This window comes from Vicugna pacos, chromosome 2 (assembly GCF_048564905.1).
Source record: "Vicugna pacos chromosome 2, VicPac4, whole genome shotgun sequence".
In the NCBI taxonomy this organism is placed as follows: Eukaryota; Metazoa; Chordata; class Mammalia; order Artiodactyla; family Camelidae; genus Vicugna; species Vicugna pacos.
In genome coordinates, this window is record NC_132988.1 from 59,102,640 (window position 1) to 59,122,840 (window position 20,201).

At 35.3% G+C, this 20,201-nt stretch overlaps 2 long non-coding RNA genes across 9 annotated transcripts in view; one reads left to right on the forward strand and one right to left on the reverse strand.

The window, feature by feature from the left end:
* LOC140686450 (uncharacterized) overlaps nucleotides 1–20,201 on the reverse strand; it is a 266,956-nt gene that overhangs the window by 73,314 nt on the left and 173,441 nt on the right. For all 7 annotated transcript variants that reach the window (XR_012060285.1, XR_012060283.1, XR_012060282.1 and 4 more), the window contains exon 5: nucleotides 300–486. This is a non-coding gene — a long non-coding RNA (uncharacterized lncRNA). The remainder of the gene's footprint in view (nucleotides 1–299; nucleotides 487–20,201) is intronic.
* The window catches only part of LOC140686456 (uncharacterized), a 73,667-nt gene that overhangs the window by 33,858 nt on the left and 19,608 nt on the right, over nucleotides 1–20,201 (forward strand). The gene's annotated exons all lie outside the window — the stretch shown is intronic.

Below are 20,201 nucleotides of genomic sequence, written 5' to 3' on the forward strand. Positions count from 1 at the left end.
AAAGAATCACAGACTTGACAGATTTTCAACAAGAAGCAAATTGAGTAAAACAATCTCGGCTGTCTACGTGTTGCTCTCTTGTGTTTTTCTCTTGCTTCAAGGAAATTCTTTTTAAATGCTGACTGAAGCATTGAGTTGTACACTGCCACATTTTAAAGTATTTCTTAGTTTCCCTCAATAAAACAGTAACAACAAAACAACACGTAATTTAGAAGTAAAATCTGTTGCCAAAGCCAAAATCAACGTATAGGCACTTCTCTGCCTCACACCCGCCCTGAGTCACATGAATAATCTCTTACCTGAAAGTCATGTTAGCGAAGTCGTTGCTTTCAACCAAGATCCGTTTTTTCATTGTTGACCTGCAGTCTTCTTGGCCAACAAGCAAGTGTGGTAGTTTGTAAAAGTGACCCGGAATCCTCACTCCTTTCTGTATCTGTGCCCATTTCAATGTGATTTTCAGCTCCTCCCATCCAAAGGTGGAGGCTTCTGGAGATGAGAGAAATGAGGGGGTGCCCACTGAAGAGAGGAGACAGTTCAGCTAAAGCAACCCTGGTTCAACCAGCCCACAACCAACTCAGCAGCAGACCATTTACCCATGATTAGCCCAGAAAAACCACCCAGCTGAGCATAGCCCAAATTGCTAATTTGAGGATACAGGAGCTAAATCAAGAGTTGCTGCTTTGTCTTTATGTTTTGGGATTGATTGTTACATGACAAGTTAGGTCGGGGTCTTTCTTTGCTGGCAAATGGAAAAAAAAACAAAAGCTCCTGATTTCATCTTAAATTACAGGTTAGGTTCTAACAGGAAGAAGCAGTAGTTCTCTTAGTATCAACAGATTAGATAAAAGAAATGGCTTGTTTGTTCCTCCCAGTGTCTCCTCACAAACAACTCTAGATGCAGGTGGCCGGCACCGAGGCCCTGAGTAGCAGTACAAGGAGTCAGTCCCCTTTGTGCAAAGTTACTTTCAGAGCAGAACTGGCTCTGTCAAAGATGCTCAGGCCACAGTAGGGAAATTCCAATCTTATCATTGTCGCACAAATGTATTGCTATTTCCAACTTTTGCTTAATACAATCACCTCTTTTGTGAATAAGGAGGCTAAAATCATCCAGACACAAGTGACCACACAAACTGATGAAAGAATTTGTAAGTCAAATGCTAGCACTAGGACTCGGCTATTTTGGCAATGCTGAGTAGGGAGAGAGGTTTATTCAACAGAATTTCAGACTGGAATATAGTTGTTGCCATGGCTACAACTTTGGGAAGGGTAGGAGATACTCCCCTGATACACTCTGAGAAGAAATGGGCTGTGCAAATTCCAACCTCAGTGGGAGAGCCAGTATAAAGCACACAAAAACTAATACTAGAATAAGATTAGAAAAACAGATTCAATCTTCATCTGAAAGAATTTCTGAGAAGAAAAAGTTTTTGCCATGTACTTCCTCAAGTCTGATGGATTACCCTCTGCCTTAGTATGTGCTGCCACTTGGCATGTTTCCCCCAAGCTCTTTTCTGTTTATTTCCAGCTTGTTGTTAGATTTTCATTTTTAATGCTGATTTTTTTTCTTAAGAAGGGCCTTCCGGCCTTCAGCAATTAATTTCTGATCATGAAATTATTTCTTTGATTATAATTCCATTTGAACAAACCAGCCAAATCCAATCCCTCTAAAAAGCTTCCTGAAAGCCCCGACCACTGACTTGCACTCATGTATCACTGGTCAGGACTGTGTCACCAGACCACTCTTAGCTTAAAGGACAATTGACATTCTCTACCAAGGTGGTAAAAACCCATTTTGTACTGTGAAAATAGCAAAATTGATCATTAAACTACAGGAATATACAATAAATAAATGAATAAGTAAAGACAAATTTGTGCATATAGCCCTCCTCCCCCATATTTGGGCACTGTAGTCTCTCTGTGATCAAAAAGAACCAAACTGACAGAAATTGACTTGAAACATGATTAGTTTCTTGAGAAAATTTCAAAAAGCGGAGGGAAGTGATTACATCCAGGAAGATGGTGAATTATATTAAAAATAGTTTAATTTTTAAGTAGCCTCTTAATCAGCTGTACAAACCTAACCACTACAAATACAGCCCACTCACTTCTCTGTTGCTTCAAGTCTGCCCACATCCCCTCTTCCTACCCAGTATTCTTCTATTTTTAGTGTAAAAATTATCCATCCTCTAAGTTTTCTACAAGTTCTCTCAGTTTTAGTGCACTTTATGTTGATCAGTATTTACCAAACAAAAAAAGCCTTGAGCTTAATACGAAAAACACAGAATCTTTGTCTTGTCTCAACTATTAAAACTGTGCTGAGAGTTGAATAAACCAATATAAACTTGGGGGCTAGCTCTTTCACTCTATCTTAAAGCATTTTTATCCAAAACCTATGCTTAATTTTCAGAAATAGACTTATCCTTGGCTTTGCAGCTTATCATTTTGTACATCACATTTACTTTTTAAAAAAAACACGTTTGAAAGAAAATAATCCAAACTTGGAGAAAAACTATTGCAAAGTCAGTTGTCAAGAAAGAGATGCCCTTTCTCTAAGCACAGTTACAGATCCGCTCAGTTGAATCAGTCTGACCTCAAGGTCTACCAGCCATGTCTGAGATGACAGTCACTTCAGCTTGTCTCATCATGGTCTGCCAACCTTGCACTCTTACAGACCACTTTTATATTAATGTGTAAAATGGAAAACCTTTCCATATAAAACCACAATATCATTTCACATATGTCTTTCTAATTTTGTAATATGCTAAATTGGACTCTTGCCTTTTAAATTAATGTAGTTCAAAATAAGAATTACAATCAAAGAATAAAGCTTAGGATCTTGGAAGTCATTTGATAAACATGAAGCCAGTCTGTCTTAGTCAGTAGGCTTAAGGTCTGAGATCCAGGTGCCAGCATTGCTGAGTTCTGATGATGGCCTTCTTGTGGGTTGCAGTCTACTGATTTGTCAATACACCCTCACATGGCAGAAAGTAGAGAGCCTAAGCAGGCTCTCAAGTCTCTTCTTACAAGGGCACTAATCTCATTCTTGAGGGCTCCACCCTCATGATCCAGTTACCTCCCAAAGGCCCAACACCCTAACACCATCACATTGAGGGGTTAGGATTTCAACAAATAAATTTGGGGTGGTGGACACGGATATTCTGTCCATAATACAATTCATATTTCATTGAAGGCTTCTATTATGTGTTCACCACCTCTTAATGAGGTTTCATCCTTGACCTGGCTTTAACAGCTATAACAATTCTTCACAGCTTCTTTGCTTAGAATCCAAAACTGTTTCACTATTATTATAACTCATGTCTTCTGCCAGAATCTGTGAAACTGTGGCAGGAAGACTTACTAGATTTCACAAAAGGTAAAATCACAGACTTCTCACAGTTCTTAACACAGAAACTAGAAAGTGATTGCCTTTGGGAAGAAAACAAATACAAAGGAATACAAAGGAACTTTCTGTAGGAAATAAACATTCTATTTCTTGTCTAAAGAATCACTCTTACTGATAATTCTAGATGACTGTATTATTCGCTCCTGGCTTGTCTTCAATGTCCACAGCACATCATACTCAACACTGAAACCATCTGGCTACCATTCTTCCAGCTACAAAATTCTCCATATCTCCATCCCCCAGGATCCAAATCTGTAGGAAATCCTTGTTCTGCCCCCTGCTTCCAGGAAAGCAAGCTCCACCACATTTCCTGTCATGGAATTATTAGCATTTGGGATATCCTCTTTGTCTCACTCATTCATCTGAGGTGTTTTGGATTGGAGGCATTCTCTTTGCTCTTAAGTCTTGCCCCTGACTTTCTGCACTTTGAGAGCTCTCTCTATGCCTGCAGGCAATACGTTATGCTGGGTGTTTTCTCAGCCTTCAAAGTATATGGATTTGAAGTTGAACCCTGAGTCTATTACTTCAAAGCTACATATCCATATAACTTTGGGAAGCTTGCTTAGCTTTTCTGAACTGCAAGTGAGGTTACTTATTTTTAAATGCTAAAGACACAGTAGACACTTGGAAATGATTAGTTTCTCTCATTTTATAATTTGTCACCCAAATGTGAACACATGGTAGAAACTCAGTAACTAGTTGGTTTGCTCTTATTTTTGTTACAAGAAAAAAATTCTCCGATTAATAATTGATATTAGACTACATGCCATCTGTCATTGAGAAATGACCATTTTGGTAAGAAGAATGTCAATCAGTGAATTATCTTTAAATTGCTAGCAATGGTGAAGTCATCAGAGGTAAGTTTGAGAAGGAAAAGGGAGGCAGTTGGATAGAAATGTGTCATGTTTTATGAAAGGTCCAATAAGGATGTATGTGCTTATAAAAAATAAAAAGAATGAAATGTGCTGTGTTTTGAAGAGAGACAGAAAGAAATTATTCCAATAAGAATGACAATTACTAAAAATATCAATCCTGACTGTGTTGTATTTCTGCCTGATCCTTTGAAAAAAAAAAAGTTTTTTTTTTTTTGAAACAGATGGCTATTTTAATTTACCGGGTGAGTTGTCACAGCTATCACCTTTCTGGACTTCCTCCCAAAATAAAGAAAAGCTATTCCAATGTAATGAAGGAAAGCTATGCAGTCTACTGAATTGTGTTCTCATGTCTCTCCTGAAAACTCTGTAATGGCAGATCATATGGCTTTTTTGACCTGGAGGTAGAGGGTGGTAAAATTAGTTGTTGGCATTATTTTCTTTATGTATCTGATAGCAGTTTCTAGAGCTCGCCTCGTGCACAGATGAAGTGTGCAGCGTTGCAGTAATCCTTTGTATCAGAATTTACTGGTGCATCTGGAGGGAATGCATCTTCCCAATACTCCATAATGCAGATCGAAATAGTGTTAGTTCTCATAGGGCCTGTAAAGAAATTCTGGTCTATTTCAGTTTTTGTAGATTAAAAAAATAACACAAGAAAAAAAAATTTTCAGCTTTACAAATCTCTTGCCATAGCTTACCTAGGTACCTGAAACTCCACTTTTAAAGATTGATTTGCACATCATTTGCACATCATAAGGATTTCAGGCACCAGCATCAGGGATCTTTAGTTAGAATGCAAAACAGCCCTGCTAGGTATAACACATTCACCCTATCCTCCTCCAGCACAGGTAAGGGTTTCCCCAGCGGGATTAGTAAGGGACTGAACACAAGCAGGTGAGAAGACAGGAGGCTAGGTAGTAGCTGGGAGGGACAGCATGAGTGTTCTAGGCACTTGGGGCAGTGGGTCTGAGAAAGAAAATCACATGAATTTGAAAAAAGAAGAGCCCAAACCAAACTTTTCTTGCCTCATCATTGTAGCTGGTTTTTGTCTGAAAGAAGTAAAAAATTAAGAAAATTAGGTTTTATAATAGGAGATAAAAAAGATCTCAGGAGAAATGGGTTAATTAATATTTTAAATCTGATCTCAGAGCAGAGGTATTTTTAAACCAAGACTCTAGGTCCCCTAGAGACAGGAATCCTCCCTTTGCTTATAGGACTTCCATCTAAATTAAATGATGTTCCAAGCAACCTTTATTTCTGACCAAATGATCTGCTGATGTACCAAGACGCATAATGGAAAGGGAAACCCCACTGACCTGTCTGTCAGCCCTTCTCACCCTGTCCCCTGCCTTCTTTCCCCTGTCCTACAGGAATTCCCCCCTCAGAACACCCTGATGACCTGCAACGCTTAAAAACTCCTGGCTTAGTATAATGTTCCCAAGCAGCCACAGCTCCTGGAAAAATACTGCCTTTATAATAAAGTCTGGTTCCTAGCAGAGCTGCCTACACTCACAGCTGAACATGACAAAGTTTCTTTAGATACAGCATTGCTTTGTCGCCACCCAGGTGGAGGGAAATGACACAAACATCAGGCAAAGTATCGATGTCTGCTGAGCTAGTCTTCTGCACCTTCCCCGTCACCGTTCTCTGCCATTTACTGCCTTCCCTGCAGCTTTCTCTTTCACATATCAAATCCCTTATTCAAGGCTCAAATCCTTTTTCACAGACAATGTGCACTTTGGAAGAGCAACATCCTATTTCTACCTTTTTATACCACAGATCTGTAACTTCCACTTGGACTTTTCTACCATATGTTCACCATATTCCATTGGGTCCAGTCTGATGGCCACTCTACGGGAGCTGCCTTCCCACAATCCTCACAACCTTCTCCAGGGTCATCGACCTAGAGCAACATCACTGGCCTGCACTGCTCCCATCACTATCCTCCCACAGACACAAGAGCTTGGAGTTTAGTTCTAGCCCTTCTGTGTGCTATAGTTATAGCCTTTAGAGAAAGGTAATTAGTGCCTCTGGGCCTCAGTTACTTCACCTGTAAAATGGGTAAAAATGTTTACATCATAACAATATTGTGGAGACAAATGCATTAACATACGTAAAGTGCCTTCAGGTAAACAGTGGACAGGCCAGTCTCCACAAATTAGTTCTAACAACGAATTGAAGGAAATGACAATTTCCAGTTCCTAGTTTTCATCAACAGCAACTTTCCCTCATTGTGAGGAATATTATGGTATACTTTACAATTTGTAGATATGTTCAGGGTTTTTGATCAGTTTTTTACCATCACTGTATTATTTTTCCTAAAACTCAGGAGATTCTCAGAAGGTTATGGCTGTTTCCTGATTTCCACACATAGTCAGTCATTCCTTTCTTTGTCCACTTACTGAACTTTGTACAGTACTACTAGCTTTATTGTTATTTTGCACATCATTATTGCTATTTTTACTACACTTCAGTATTAAAGTATTAAGATATATTAACTCAATATAAATTAACTCTCTTTAGTCAGAGAGGTCCTAAGGACAACGATATCCATTTTGCCTGGTAGGTGAATAATGTTTAATAAATGCTTATTGAATTGGTGAATAAATTATCTTTAACAATTTCTGGGATGGTTAGAAGTAAGTGGGTCATAATATGACAGATACACTTGAATAAATCAAATTTTTTTCTTTTCTTTTTTAATTGAAGTATAATTGATTTACAATGTTCCAGGTGTATGGCAAAGTGATTCAGTTATACTTATACATATATATTTTTCAGATTCTGCTCCATTATAGGTATTACAAGATACTAAGTATATTTCCCTGTGCTATGCGGTAGGTCCCTGTTGTTTATCTATTTTATATATACTAGTGTGTATCTGTTAATCCTAAATTTCTAATTTATCCTAACCCCCCTTTCCCTTTTGGTGATCATAAGTTTGTTTTCTTTGTGAGTCTGATTCTGTTTTTCAAATTAGTTCATTTGTATCTTTTTTTAGATTCCACATATAAGTGATATCATATGATATTTGTCTTTCTCTGACTTAACTTTATGTTAGTATGATAATCTCTATCAAGGTCCATCCATGTTGCTGCAAATGGCATTATTTCATCCTTTTAATGACTGAGTTATATTCCATTGCATATGTATACCATATCTTATCTATTCATCTGTCAATGGACATTTAGGTTGCTTTTATGTCTTGGCTATTGTCAACAGTGCTGCTATGAACATTGGGGTGCATGTATCTTCTTGAATTAGAGTTTTCATTTTTTCTGGATATGTGCCCAGGAATGGGATTGCTGGATCATGTGGTAACTCTAAATTTAGTTTTTTGAGGAATCTCCATACTGTTCTTCATAGTGGCTGCACCAATTTACATTCCCACCAACAGTGTAGGAGGGTTCTCTTTCTGCATAACCTGCAGGGATATTTCTTAAATTATAGCACAAAATCTTATTTATGGAAGAAATGAAACCATAATTTTATTTAAATAGCATAATATAGTGCTCAATATCATGGATTTTGTACAGATTTCTACTTTTTAGCAGCTGCGTTACCTAAGCAAGAAACGTAACCTCTCTGTGTCTTAGGATACTAATTTCTAAAACAGAAATAATATTGATATTATAATATTTTTATAATAATAGTGATAATACTTAATTCATACAATTGTAGGGTTTTCTACCTCCTGAGTCATACTGATACTTTATATTTTCCTTAAAATTTATCTACTTCATTTAGATTCTCAAACTAAACACTAAAAATTGTATGTAAATTTCTTTGTATTAAAAATACAAATTTATCAATAGCTCTGTGAGGTAAATAGTTTATTCCCAAAATTTGACATATTTTTCTTTTTTTCTTTATAATGTTATCCAATGATTGTCTACTTTCTTCATCTTTAAACTAACCAGCATTGGTTTTTATTGATTACACCATTTTTTGTTTTAGTTTGTTAAGTTTTTCTGTATATTAATTTTTTCTTATTATATTATGTGAGTTTAATATATTCTCTGAAATGCTTGACTCATTTGATGTTAAATATTTTTATTAACAAATGTATTTTTGGCTAGAATTTATATCTTAACAATATTGAGTCTTCTGATCCATGAACATGGTCTATCTTTTCATTTATTTCAGGCTTCCATTTTCTAAAAAATGTTTTACAGTTTCTGTACATATTGCACATATTCTGTTAAATTTTGATGCTAATGTGGACAAGTTTTAATTTTAGTTTTAACTGTTCTCAATTTTAAAATTTTAGTTTAATATATTATATATAGAGAAAACACTGATATAATTTCTACTTTGAATAATCTCTTAGTGACTTAATGTACAGTCAACTTTTATAAAGATCCCTTGGGTGCTTTAAAGGATATATATACAACAATATGTACTTTTAATATATAACAATAAATAAAGCTTTATGATTGCTTTACACAATCTTTTACTTTCTAATTTATTTTTGTAACTTTAATCTGTTTATTTCTGAGAAAAATATGTTTATGTCTTCCATTACAATTGAGAATTTATTAAATTAACTTTTTCTATTAGATTTTGCTTAATTTGTCTTGTTATATTTTTTATGTCAAAAATGTATGGCTGTTATACATTTTTTGTACATTATTTATTTTACTACTTGTGTTCTTATTGCCAATCATCTGAAATTCCTATTTTCACCTTGTTGTTTTTGGCCTTTTAATTCACTTTTTATTAGGTATGCCTCCTGCAAACAGCTTGTGGTTGTATTTTTCATTCAGTCCAAAATGTGACTAGCTCTCTTTTATTGATAGAGTAATTTATGGAATTTTTATTATGGGAAGAGACAAGTTTAGAATTGTTTAAGCAGTTTATATTATGTTTTTTCATTCACCATATGTTTTGTTCTTTCTCTCTTACTTTTACTACAGTTTTTTTGAAATAATTATGTTTCCTTGATTGTGTTTCTTGGTTTAGAAGTTAATCTATTTTTTATTCTTGTTGTGACCATCTTAATTTTATGTTTAATTCTACATAGGTAAAATTATACATCCAAATACATCAAAAGCATCATCCCATTTACACTTTACTACTCTCCTAAATTATCACCTGAAAGATTCTTGGACTTAAATTTTAACATGATAATAATTTGTTCATAATTCCATCAATATTTGTATAGATTTAACTATAAATTTACTGATTTCTCTGATCATCACTGTTTTTGTCTTCCACCTTATTTTCTCTTAGATTCTCTTTTCCTTTTGCTGGAATAAATGTTGAAATAATCATTTCAAAGGCTCTAATAGTAAATGTATTAATTAGAAATGGCCTATCTGCAAGTAAGATATACATATAACAATAGCTTAGACAAACAGGAATTTATGTGTGTCTTATAACTACAAGATGCTGGTAGGGCTATGTAATATTAGTCCAACATTTCTGCAATTTACTTTTCCTGATAGTAACAGAATAGCTACTGCCACAGTTTTCATGTAAGCCTTCTAGTAGGAAAGATGAGCAAAGGAAAAGAGTAGAATTTGCATTAAGAAATAAAAAAAAAATTTTCCCGAGTACTCAATGAAAATTTTTCACTTATTATTAGCCAGAAATGTATAATGCGGCTGGCACACATTGGCTGTTACAAGTCAATGGGAAAAAAGGATAAGAATAGTGGTTGGGTCCACCAAACAACAGCAATTTGTCCCCAAAGGGCTAACTTTTAGAAGACTTACATGACTGAAAAAACTATTTTGTCCTCATTTTGAATAATAGTTCTTTTGGGTATAGTATTTTAGCTTCAAACTATATCTTTTTGATAGTTTGAAGACATTGCTTCATTTTATTCTCCCATACAATGTTGTTCATTAGTAGACAATTGCCAATTTCATTTTTGCTCCTTTAAAAATAACTTGTCTTTTTTAGTGACAAACCTCTGGCTAAACTCACAAAGAATAAAGAGAGCACAAATAAGCAAAATAAGAAAGAAAAATGGAGAAATTACAACAAATAACATAGAAATACAGAATATCATACGGGAATATTATGAAAAACTATATGGAACCAAACTGGATAACCTAGAGGAGACGGACAAGTTTCTGGAAACATACAGTCCACCAAGACTGAAACAAGAAGAAACTGACCACTCGAACAAACCGATCACTAGGAATGAAGTCGAATTAGCAATAGAAAACCTCCCCACAAATTTGTGTAGAGCACAATTTTTCAGTTATACATGAACATACATACATTCATTGTCACATACATACATTTGACACAACATTGTAAAATGACTATAACTCAATAAAAAATGTTTAAAAAAAAAGCCAGAATATTAACATTTATTGAATGTGGGTGGTAGGTACATAGGTGTAGTATCTTTTTATTATTCTCTGTACCTTTCTGAGTGATGGAAATACTGCAAAATGTAAAATAATACCAAGGGAAAAGAAAAAGAAAAAAATTTATTGTCACACTGCAAATGCATCAATTCCACCCTTTCTGAGGCCCTGCTACTGAAGGTTAAGAAATATGAAGCTCTAGAGTTAATATATTGAAAATCCCTGAAAAACAGGTTTCCTTAAAGAAATCAAACAGAATGAAATAAAAATGAAAGGCAGAACCTTCTCAATTAATGTTGTATTTTATCTGCTTCTTTTCACTTTGGAAATCTTTAGTCTTGTGTTCATTTTACAGTTGTTTTAATTGATTTCTGATAATTAAGCAGGTCATTAATTGGACATTTTGTGCCACACATACTTAAAATTATCTGCTTGCATTAGTACAAATTGAGACTCTCTAGCACTAAATTTGCCTTAGGGAATAATACTGCAAGTATTGTCATTGTACATTTTGTGTGTGTGTGTTTCTATGAACCAGAAAATCTAACTGGACTAATGTGGCATTTGAAAAAAAATCTAAATTGGCAGTTTCATTAAGAAGACAAGTTAGCCTTCTCCCAAATTTAGGGGCTTACATGGATATGCATGACTAGTTTGGAACATAAATAAATTTAAACCTAGGCATAATAAAGTATATTTAGGGATTTTTCTTACTAGAGGATATTATCCAATACCATATAAGCTCTATGATATAAATGAGATTATTAAAATTTCAGCTTGCATAAAAACAATAATTCTCTCATGGAGAGAAAAATATCTTATTTTCAGAGACAGCCATGAATTATGCCTGGATCCTAGACAAAGTAAAAACAAAATTACAGAAGAGCTTTGAATACCAATATGGTTTGAAAGGCCTGATGGGAAAACATACAAACTTGGGTAAATAAATAGATTAAAAACTATCAGTTGACTAATTCAAAATGATAGACTGAGCACACACATTCACTCCCTATCCTGCGGGCAATCTATTAATGTAACAATAAGGATGTATATTTACAAAGTATAAACCTGTAAAACAAGAATAGATTTTGACAATAGGCCAGAAATTATGAAAAAGATCTAGAAGACAGAAAGTCAGTGGGATCAGACAGTGGAACACAGCCAGAACATATGCAGAGATGTGGTTTTGCACAGAAAAAAGCTGTTTATCCTGTGTTGTTCAGAGAAATTCCATGTTCAGAATAAATACAAACACAAAACAGGAAGGGCCTCTAGAATAATCAAGGTCATTGAGTAAAGGCAGGATTCAAACAGACTGTGCAGTCAGACCCTTTTCCTGATCATGAATATGGAGTGACTAACAGTGCAGTGATGATAGGTTCCCTTCATGAGTCAATGTGTTCCAGAAGGAGAGAACAGAGAGAATGGAGAGAAGAAATTAACTAAAGAACATTATCAGATGTAAGATTTTTAGGGAATAGGATCAAAAAAGAAGAGTCATACTTAAACATAGCCTAGAGAAATCTTAGAACCATAATGTATTAGTTTCCTAGGGCTATCCTAACAGAATAGTGTGGCTTAAAGCAACTGAAGTCAATTCTGACATGATCTTGAAGGCTAGAAGTCTTAAATCAAGGAGTTGGCCAGGCCATGTTCTTCTTAAAGTCTCTAGGAGAGGATATTTTCTTGCCTCTTCCTTGTTTCTGATGGTTGCTGGCACTGCTTGTTGTTTCTTGACTTGTAGAGCCATCACTCCAACCTCTGCCTCTGTGTCACATAGCATTCTTCCTTTGTGTGTTTGTGTCCAAATTTTCCTCTTCGTATAAAAAAACCAGTCATTGGATTAATGCCCAGCCTAAACCAGTATGACCTCATTTTAACTTGATAGTATTTGCAAAGACCGTATTTCCAAATAAGGTCACATTCACAGATACTAGGGTTTAGGACTTGAACATATCTTTTGGTGGGACACAATTCAATCCACAACACATAAAAAATAATTTTTTAAAAAAAGAGTGAAAATCCTTTAGAATGACCTTCACTACCAACAAAAAAGACATGTTGTTTATTTTTTTTCTCTCTTCAAAAATTTTTTTAAACTTTTTTTATTGAGTTACAGTCATTTTACAGTACTGTATCAAATTCCAGTGTAGAGCACAATTTTTCAGTTATACATGAACATACATATATTCATTGTCACATTCTCTTTCACTGTGAGCTACCACAAGATCCTGTATGTATTTCCCTGTGCTACACAGTACAATCTTCTTTATCTATCCTACATTTTGAAATCCCAGTCTGTCCCTTCCCACCCCCCAGTCCCCTGGCAACCACAAGTTTGTATTCTATGTCTATGAGTCTGTTTCTGTTTTGCATTTATGTTTTTTTTTAGATTCCGCATATGAGTGATCTCATGTGGTATTTTTCTTTCTCTTTCTAGCTTACTTCACTTAGAATGACATTCTCCAGGGACATCCATGTTGCTGCAAATGGCGTTATGTTGTTGGTTTTTGTGGCTGAGTAGTATTCCATTGTATAAATATACCACCTCTTCTTTATCCAGTCATCTGTTGATGGACATTTAGGCTGCTTCCAGGTCTTGGCTATTGTAAATAGTGCTGCTATGAACATTGGGGTGCAGGTGTCATTTTGAAGTAGGGTTCCTTCTGGATATATGCCCAGGAGCGGGATTCCTGGGTCATATGGTAAGTCTATTCCTAGTCTTTTGAGGAATCTCCATACTGTTTTCCACAGTGGCTGCACCAAACTGCATTCCCACCAGCAGTGAAGGAGGACTCCCTATTCTCCACAGCCTCTCCAGCATTTGTCATTTGTGGACTTTTGAATGATGGCCATTCTGACTGGTGTGAGGGGATACCTCATTGTAGTTTTGATTTGCATTTCTCTGACAATTAGTGATATTGAGCATTTTTTCATGTGCCTGTTGATCATTTGTATGTCTTCCTTGGAGAACTGCTTGTTTAGGTCTTTTGCCCATTTTTGGATTGGGTTGTTTGGTTGTTTCTTATTAATTCGTATGAGCTGCTTATATATTCTGGCGATCAAGCCTTTGTCAGTTTCATTAGCAAAAATTTTCTCCCATTCCGTAGGTTGTCGTTTTCTTTTACTTATGGTTTCCTTTGCTGTGCAGAAGCTTGTAAGTTTCACTAGGTCCCATTTGTTTATTCTTGCTTTTATTTCTATTGCTTGGGTAGACTGCCCTAGGAGAACATTTTTGAGATGTATGTTGAGATGTATGTCAGATAATGTTTTGCCTATATTTTCTTTTAGGAGGTTTATTGTATCTTGTCTTATGTTTAAGTCTTTGACCCATTTTTTAGTTTATTTTTGTGTATGGTGTAAGGGAGTGTTCTAGCTTCTGTCCAGTTTTTCCAACACCACTCGCTGAAGAGACTGTCTTTATTCCATTGTGTATTCTTGCTTCCTTTGTCGAAGATTAGTTGACCAAAAGTTTGTGGGTTCATTTCTGGGCTCTCTGTTCTGTTCCATTGGTCTATATGTCTGTTTTTGTACCAATGCCATGCTGTCTTGATGATTGTAGCTCTATAGTGTCTGAAGTCTGGGAGAGCTATTCCTCCAGCCTCTTTCTTTCTCTTCAGTAATGCTTTGGCAATTCTAGGTCTTATGTGGTTCCATATAAATTTTATTATGATTTGTTCTAGTTCTGTGAAATATGTCCTGGGTAATTTGATAGGGGTTGCCTTAAATCTGTAGATTGCCTTAAATCTGTAGATTGCCTTGGGCAGTGTGATCATTTTAACAATATTGATTCTTCCAGTCCAGGAGCATATTTACTTCATATATCTGGCATATTTACTTCATATATTTTGTCTTCTAATGCATAAAAGGTTAAAATATAACTTGAAGCCACCCATATACTTCCTGCATTCTGGTTTCCCTTCATTTCTTGACTGTGTATTTTTTTTCCTATGATGCATAAAATTATTCCTTATCTTCCTCCTAAATCAAGCAAAGATCTTGGCTTTACCTCTCTCCTCCCACCCAGCCAATCTGTTATTATTAACAAGTATTTTAGTTTTCTTTTGTTTAGCTCCTAGATTGGTTATTCTTTTATTTTGTAATTAACATTTAATTAAATTTGCCAATGTACTTTTACCAAATTTCATGCTTTGTTTTTTCATGCTTCTTATATTTTTCCTCTGTATTTAATCTTCTTGCTACAGTATATCTTTGAATAATTCTTTCTAGAAAAATATGGATAGTAAATGCTTTTACTTTCTGTGTGTGTGAAAATACATTTTCCCTTCTCTATTGAACATCTCTTAGGTGGACAATTAGCTTCCCTCAGCACTTTAAGCAAGTTATCAGTGTCTTCCAGCATGCTTTGTTGCTCTTGAAAAGTCTAGCTTTTAGTCTTCTTGTGGTACTTCTGTGGGAATGTGTCTTCTCTGTTCGATTTCAAGGTTCTCTTGTTTTTTGATATCCTGATGTTTCACTTGGATGTGTCTGGCTATAGCCATACTTGGAGTTTTCCTGCTAAGCCCTCAAAGTTAATTGCCAAGATTAAGACTCATATGTTTATTAAAATTTAGAAATATTTAATTATTATAATTATGAATCCCATTTTTTCTTCCAAAATAGAATAAAATAGAATGTTTCATCATTTAAATCATTTAGTGTGTTGACTTTCTTTTTTAATTTTTCCTCGCATGGTCACAAACATTGATTTGCAGGCTCATGTTGACCAAAGTTACCATTTCAACTACACCCCTCCAGCCTAGAGGTGTTACAGTTGCTCCTACCTGGCAACTGGTGCAGTACTGGTGGGTTTCGAGCCCATGTGCACAATGATGTTGACAATATTTCAGGCCAGCCATTGAGCCGGTAGACAGCTGGCTTAGATCTGGACCAGGAGGCTTCTTCCTTCTTCCTCCTCAAACCACAGCTGCAGGGGCAAGCCACTGCTCCTCTGAGCTTTCTTCCACTTGAATGGAAGTCTTTAGTTTCAGGCAAAGAACAGGGTTCTGTCCCTTATACCACAAGAGGTACATTTAGTTTCCATTATCCAAAGGGGTCAAAGTTTCCTGGCAGAATTGGCTTTCAGGTTCTACCTCATTTAGCACTTTCCTCCATCTCTAGTCCACAAAGATCATTGTCTTGCCTCTGAAAATAGCTAAATCTTTATAATGTTTACTTTTCATGTTAAATCTACCACCCTTTATATGTTAGGGAGGAAGAGATCATCAGAATGTATACTTATTGTGTTTGGCTGAAGCATTGCAAAGAACAACCTTCATGCTGTATCCTAGTAACTGAATTATATTTGAAAATATACAAAAGTATATGTCTATATATGTATAGACATATATTTTACATTTTCAAGGCTGATAACGAAACCCTCAAATCAATATTTTAAAAGTTATCATGTCTTTCCTTATACTCATTATTTGAAAAACATCCTAAGTCCCAGAAGCAAGTATCTGTCCATTCTTGAATGAGGAAATCTGCATTAATTTTATGCCTCTTTGTGGTATTTGCGTACAGATCAATTGAGGGAGACTCACATTTGTGAAAGACATCACACATTTTCACATCCAGCAATTAATTGTTTATTTTTATGCCAAAATGTACTGTTCTCACTGAAGTAAATAGTGCCATCTACTGGTTGAATTTTTTCTCATAAAGACACAGAATTGAGTAAAAATAGTTGGTGGGAAAATTCTCTTGCACCAAAATTGATTCCGTACTTTCACCCTCATACAATGACTCAGTGAAGAATTAGAAGTAGAACCTTGACTGAAAACACACAGCCGTTTCAGTTCAATACTGGTACCATCTTTATGAGTGACTGAGGAAATGGGGACTTAGACTAGCTATATTTGGGTTGGTAAACAATTTTCTCATAGTACATTAGCTTTCCCTAATTTTTTAAAAAATTATTTCCTTCAGTGGAAACATTTTATATTGAAATATAATAAATTCAAGGTACTGAGTAGTCTTCAGTCTTCCCGTAACATAAGAAGACACAGTTTAGCTTCTGAAATAAGGTGGCAGCGCAGAATGATCTGCATGTTTAGAGCATCCACCGTTAATGACTTGCTCCTTCCAGGAGGCTGGGACTGGGGCTACTTGGTATCTCCATCAGCTCAAGTGAGAAGGAGGCAGCAGGTAGCATGGCTCAGACCATGAACTCATAAATACTAACGCAAAGAAAACAGCTAAATTTTATGGCAGTGATATATCCCAAATAAAAGGTTAGTTTACAGGTTAATGAGCTTTAGACTACAATGGTAATTTTCCCATAAAAATCATGTCATTAAATAGTTATTTACAAGATAGGCTTACTCTGTCTCATTGGATTTGATTTCAGCCAGCAGTCCCAAACCCCACCCCTTAATAGTTACCTTCCTTGGTCCCACAGGGCCCGAAAGCACTTCATTGTTCACTGAACCATAAGATTATAGGAGACCTTAATATTTCATTTTATCAATAATATGATTTCTAGGCAATATATCCCTCATCACAATCGTCAGATACAATCAACTATAGTCACCTAGAACCATAACTGTAAGACTGATTAGCAATCAGTCAAATAAATCTAAGATTAGAGATTCTCAAAGACCCCAGATTATTTTTTAAAGTAAATGTTTTAAATCTCTGCTTTCTCATAAGGCAGATCTTAATTTTATTTTCAAAATTATTTAAGGCAGCAAAATTACGTATTAATTTTAAAGACAAAATTCAAAAGCTCTTCCCTTAGTCTATGATCATTAGGGTTGAGAGTCATAAATTTACGTGGTAAATAAAATAGTAAAAATATCTGCTACTTTTGGAGTTGAACCCTTGATGATTCTGATCACTTAATCTCCATTAAAGATATATATTGATATTTGAAGAAGAAAATCATTTCAAAATTTTGAGCTTAAGATGATGATAAGGCCTGATTTCCTACATTGTTAAATTTGAGTAAAATATAAGGTAAACAAGAAGACATAAGAGGAGAAATATTTAATGAACTAATAACTACATCTAATTATATAATTAAATAGTACTAGTAATTAATAACTACATCTCCATTAAATGCTAAAGAAAAATTTTGTTAGTTGCCCGAAGAGATAGAAAATGAGGGTCAGAACAATTAGACTCAATTTTCTCATCTAAGGGAAGAAATTTCCCAAGTAGCAGAGACTGAGGCGAGGCAGTCAACACTGGGTAACACCGGGGGACCATCTGGTGGAGCCTCACAACTCATGCACAGATATGTGCCACCCAGGCTAAGGAGACCCCACAGACAGCTTGAAATTAAAAGTTGGTCCAGAAAAGCATTAATCAAGTGGTACAAAGCTGCTGCTGTCAGTAGTCAATACTAAGCAATCAGTATAATGACTGTCCAGGTTTTTCATTAAAGTCACAAACATTTTGCATATGGTATTGAGAGCTTTGGCTGACAGTGTGGGAGCACCACGGCTTCTGGAAATAAATGTAATAATCATAAACATAATGGAAATTATCATTGTAAAATAGGAGAGAAAAAGGCCTTTTCTCAAGTAATATGTGCAAATGTTTCTGTCCACAATGGAAAGCCAATGAAAAAACCCTTATTTGGTGACATTATAATTTTCCTTCAACAAATGAAATTAAAGTTGTTAAGGGTCCATTATTTGCAAAATGATACAAATGAAACAAAACCACATAGGACAAGTCTCTAATATTCCTTGTTGGAGCAGGAGGTTGGGAAATGAGACTGTGAACTAGAGAAACTATGTTCTTTTGGTTTTAACTAGGTTCCTTGATTTAGGAGCGACTAAATTCTCACTATAACTTCTACCCTATTTCTGGTCTCCACCCCCATTTCTGGACTGAACTGCATGTCTCCAAATTATATATATTGAAGCCCTAACCCCCCATGTTACTACATTTGGATGTTGAGCCTTTAAGATAATTAAGGTTAAATGAGTTCATAGGGTGGGGCCCTCATCCAATAGGACTGGCCCCCTTATCAGAAGAAGAGACACCAGAACGCTCTCTTTCCCCACATGTGCACAGAGGAAAGGCCATGTGAGGATACAAAGAAGATGGTGATCTACAAGCCAAAATGAGAGTCTCAACAGAAACTAACCCTGCAGGTGCCTCAGTCTTGTCCTTTCAGTTCCCAAACTGTGAGAAAATAAATAAGCAACAGAAAGCTACCTGCTGTCTAAGCCATCCAGTCAGGATTTTACTGTGGCAACCCACTCAGACGAATACAACCCCCAAATCCCATGTTAACATAGTTATGCCTAAATAGTACAACAGTTAAAGTATTAAATAAAAACCATTTGGAGAAATGAAAAATTATTCCAATAAGTGACTAATACTTAGTCTGATCTCTGCTACCTGTTCTCTTCCTCCCCCCACCCCTCGGCCTCCGCCTTCTTTACTGTATTGCTGCTGTTGCTGTAATCACTATTACTAGTACTAGCCATACTCGACACCTGCCATATTCACTCTGTAGCCCCCTCACAAGTGTTCAGACACACAGTAGTGTGAGAACTAATTTTTGTAAACCAGGTTTTCCGTATGTGATATATTGCTATCAAATTCTGAATTGTCATGTCATGTCTAATTAAATATAAGAACAAATTGTCCAAGGTTATAAACTTAGTATTTGGGAGAGCTGGAAATCTACACATTTAGGCTTTCCTTCAAACTTATGGCCTGTTCACTACACCATAATGCCTCAGGAGCACAATCGACCCAGACTATTTCCAAATTTGTGTGCTTCACCAAAGCTTATTACATTAGCCCATTTAGTCGGAAGGTAGCATTAATGGGTTCGAGTGCAGAGGTCTGATTCCTGTTAGTTTTAATATCCTATATGACCACAATCTTACCAGAAACACATCCAACTATTTTTTTATGTTTTTAAACAAAATAAGTTAAAGTCCAAATATCAACCAGTTATATTTCTGAAAGAACATTTAATCTCTTAATTGGATATCATTTTACTTTTGAATATACAGATATTCTTATGTCAAAACTGCAATTTGAAAAAAGTTATCTATCAAGTATTTTTTTAATATATGATAGGTCTTAAAAATAGTAAAAAAATATTTTATTTCAAATTACAGAATTTTTTCCTGATATTCATTTGTGGATCTTTTTAGTTCTACTAAGTTATCAATTTCTCAAAATTGATTTGATTTTTTTTAAATAGAGGTTGATATTTTAAAAATTCTGTCTCTACAGAAAGGTATAAGAAAAGAAACCAGCAATGTCACCACCAAAATTTTTCATTTTATATTGACAGATTAGCACTAGAAAAAAATTCTTCTAGTCTAAAAATACTCAGGAAAATAAGTGATTATTAAAGTATGGAGAAAATGTTCTATAATATCTGCTTGTTGTAGTTTATTTGGGTATTGTCTGGAGAAAAATTCATGAGTTTTATAAATACAACTTCATGTAAAATAGACATTTATGTTGAAAAATGATCATTCAAAGCTACAACCAACTGGAATATATAAGCTGTTGTGGATTTTAGGGGGACTGGTGGGAGGTTAGTTCTAGAAGACATTCTGGTAATAATGAATGTATCTCTTTCTTGGAGAATATAACACTTTTCAGATATCCCTTTAG